We start from the raw sequence: 4,286 nt of genomic DNA, 5'->3' as shown, positions 1-4,286 counted from the left end.
GGAGGGGCATATAGAGTGTGTATGCATGTATGAATGTATGTGTGTCTGAATGTGTGTTTCTTTTGTGTGTCTGTTTGTGTGTGAATGGGTGTGTTTAAGAGTATGTGTCTGTTTGTGTATGTATGTGTGTATGGCATTGTGTATGTGTTTGTGTATGTGTGTTTGTGTGTGTGTATGTGCATGTGTGTGTGTGTGTGTGTGTGTGTTCATTTGTGTGTGTGTGTGTGTGTGTGTGTGTGTGTGTGTGTGTGTGTGTGTGTGTGTGTGTGTGTGTGTGTGTGTGTGTGCGTGTGTGTGTGTGTGTGCGTAGGATTGGGTGTGGGCGTGGGTGTGTAAGTCTTAAGTAAAAGTGAAAGGAAATGCGAGCCGGAGCTTTGTGCAGGTCCTGAAACAGAGAGCCTAATCACAGAGGATCACTTTATGGTAGTTTGATGTCGCTCCCGATTCGACCAGGTTCCCCTCATCCTGGCTGCCTTTCTTCCCTGTTATGCAACCGGGACTTGTGATCTTTCGGCGTAGGGGAACAGGGCTTGAGGTATGTATAGGGGGATTTACATAGATTGGGGCGCATGCTTTAAGGGCTGAGTGCCCCATAGTCTCTGGAGGACAAAAAAACAGGGCAGGATATGAGGTCAGGCCCTGAAAAACACGAGCTCTGTGAGTATTATGGGCCTCGGGGGTTTGACTAGACACACAAAGAAGGAGTTTGAAGCGTTCAATAGGAGATGGCATCAAACACATGTGAGTGCTTCGAGGCGAGAGGGGTACGTTCGAGATACTGACCTTACAGCGGGGAGAGTTGGTTCATTACTTTTTTATTTACTGGAGAGAACCAGAGAGAGAGAGACAGAGAGAAAGATAACCAGAGAGAGAAAGAGAGATAGAGAGAGAGAGAGAAAAAAAGACAGCGAAAAAATTAAGAATGACAATTCTAAAAACGGACAGAAAGAATAAATAGCGGAATTAAAAAGGATTCGTGAAAAAAAAAACAAATACATGAAGAAAAAACTAAACATAGATCAAACAAACGAAAGACAGAAAGACATGATCAAACCATTCAAAGATTGTGTTAGGAGTTTGTGTCCAGCATCACGCATACACATATACATACACTGACATTCTCTAACAAATCTGTATGTCTGTATGTCTGTCTGGGTGTCTGTACCTCTCTCCATCTCGCCATCTCTCACACTCACCCAAACACACATTAACAAACACAAAAGAAAACATTTATGTACACACAGCCTCTCTCTCTCACACAAACACACACGCACACACATACAAACACACACTCCTAAAGTCTGTAAAAGTGTCACATGTTATACCTCCCATAATAGACTGGTGTGTGTTCGGCCAACAGATCAAGGGTGGGTTCGCCGTTCCCCGACTCCTGTCCTCCGGCCACAAAGGGCAATATGCTGTTTACGTAGCGCCCTTTGTTTGAGAGAGACTAGCTACCAGCCAATGGAGGCATAAGCAACCTTTGGTCGGTCAAACGGTCTGTCGCTGAAGACAGACAGAGGAGCAAAACGTCATATCAGACCCGGCCTGCAGGCTCTGAGGTTTATTTTCTACCCCTTATCTTTCTGGAGCTAAAAAGATGACAATCTCTGATTGTAAAGTAGTACTGATTGAGAACAACTGTTTAAATAAGTCTAGGCTGGAGGAAACAACGTGAAACACACACAGCACCATCCTAGACTTGACAGCTGCATCCTGATCAAGGGGTTCATGTGTGTGTGTGTGTGTGTGTGTGTGTGTGTGTCTCTGTTTTTGTGTATAGTTTTTTATCATGCAATTTTCAACGTGTACTTTTTTAATGTGTACTTCTATTTCTGTGTTTTTTTTGTGTGTGTGTGTGACACTGTGTGTAGTCAGCTTCTGTGCACTACTACTGTATGCATGCATTAGCGCCCAACAAAAGAGATTCCCCCAATGTGTTTGTTTGATCCTTAAGAAGAAACAGAGCCATTGATCACATTCAAGCTGCTTCATAAAGGTGCTCTTTTCCCTTGTCTGGCCTGAATGGAAAGCATTGAATTGCATCGCACCCTTCATTAATGGACCACGCTTTAGGTAGGAGAATCTGTTTTTTCAAAGCGCATTCTCCCCCAGAGTGGAGCGTAGCCAATGTACACTTCTCCCCAACATTACGCATTAGCAAGCGGGCCCTTAATAATAAAACCATCGTTGATTCATTTCACCATCACTCTTTCATATTTCGCCTCCATTCGTTCCAGCGACCTTGTCCGCGTCGGACGCCGATCGCAGGACATGCATCGGAGCGCCCGCTATAAACCGGTTATGTACATAAAATCAGCATTCAATGGCAGCCCACCGCTAATCTCTGAGTGTTGGCATTGAAAGTGGTCACTGCAGGGGGTGCGTGCGGGTGTATAGAGTGGGCTGGAGTGGGCTTTGAGGAGGATGAGGGCCGATACAGGGAGCAGGTATGGGGTAGATCCGTAATGTGTTTCCCATATCAATCAGGGTGCGGGGCTTGTAGGCCGTGAAGCCCCCCCTCACCACCCAATGCTGCTAGTTAGCGGCTCCCCAATTGTCTCGAGCTTTTTTTTTGGCTGGGGTTCCAAGGTCCAGTCCCCCCCTCCTCACCCCAACCCACACACACACCACCACTCCCTTCCCCAGCCTGGGGCTTGTCCCTTTTGGACCGGCACAGCAGGGAGCCCCCCTCCCCCACCACACCCCTCTTCACACACACACGCACACACACACACACACACACACACACACACACACACACACACACACACACACACACACACACACACACACGCACACACCACCTCCTCCACCACCCACCTTACCAATAGAATCCAGGCCCCACGTTCATGCGTCCGTTCGGATCCATCACCATGGGGCCTGGTAGTGTGTGTGTGTGTGTGTCTGTGTGTGTGGTGGGGGAATCTGAGTTTGGGCGGGGTGGGGCCGGGGGGTAGCAGGGCTTGCTGGTGGTTTGGGCCGGGGGGCAAGAGAGCAAGGGGCCGGGCCTTTGTCCAGCGGCACATTCTTGGGCCCATTGTGCTCCGACCACAACCATTTAGGGATTTTAAGGGCTCGTTTGCACAATTCCTTTTGTCAGCGACCCTCGGCGCAGCAAAGCAGGGATGAAGAGAAGCGCGGTGGAGGTTGGGCTGGGGGAGTCGGGGGGAGTTGAGAGGGGGGGGGATGTTGCTAACGCTTTTCAATACCGAAGGGGAAAAAACGACCCCAAAAAAAAGATGGGAAACGAATGGAGAAAATAGGAAGACGTATAGGAGGGGGAATAGGGGGGGAGGCCCCACAACAAACTGGGATTATTATTCCTGATGTGCTTTTTTTTATTTTTATTTCAATCACAATAGACGGGCCAGCATCTCGATCCCGGCCCAAGAGACGGAGTGCGGTACGCTCCATTTCCCCTCAGACACACACACACACACACACACACACACACACACACACACACACCGGGTCACAGGAATGTGTGCCACGCCGCAGTAGTCTCAACGAGGAAGGTGCCCAGGTTGGGTGTGTGTGTGTGTTTTCGCTGTTTTACATCCAGCCCTACCGTGCACCGGTGGCATTCCGGTTCTCATGGCGAGGCGGCGCATGCCGTAATGGGAATGCAGATAGACACTCAGACACATCACGCTGCCCTGTCGGCTAAAACAAATACTGAAGCATAACAAGATATGGCAGACCCCCGCCAGGCAGGCCTGCAAGGAAAACATCATGTTATCAAAGAGGAATACTTTCCCCCGTTTCTCACTGCATACCAGCCCACGGGGCCCGGCCGGAGGGCCCCTGTTTAAAGAGAGAGTGAAGAGTTGTTTTGACTATGATAAATGTCTGTGCGTGTGTGTTTGAGTTTGGCCGGGCATTGCGTGTGCGTGTTTCTTAATCCGTGTGTGTGAATACATGTGTTTACTCATGTGTGTGCATGTTTGTCTGCGTGTTTGTGTGTATGTTTGTATATTTGTGGGTATGTGTACGTGTATGTGTGTGTGTGCGTGGGTGTGTATGCATGTGTGTGTGTGTGTGTGTGTATGTCTATGTGTAGGTGTGTGTGTGTGCGTGTCAGTGCCTGTATGCCTGCAGATGTAATATTGTTTGTTTTGCGTAACCTACGTACCTCCTCCCCCCCACTTTGCATACGCCTGACAGATTGGCTGATTAGCGGCCCCCGGGGGGCCCGGTGGCCCCGGGCCCTGGTTCTAAGAGGATCAGTGGAGTCGCAGATTGGACTGATATGGAAATTTACTGATCCTCCACGTTTCCTCTGA

Source organism: Pollachius pollachius (assembly GCF_949987615.1).
Source record: "Pollachius pollachius genome assembly, chromosome: 16".
Classification (NCBI taxonomy): domain Eukaryota; kingdom Metazoa; phylum Chordata; class Actinopteri; order Gadiformes; family Gadidae; genus Pollachius; species Pollachius pollachius.
The sequence above is the reverse complement of the archived record's forward strand: the minus strand, read 5'-3'. Positions refer to the sequence as shown.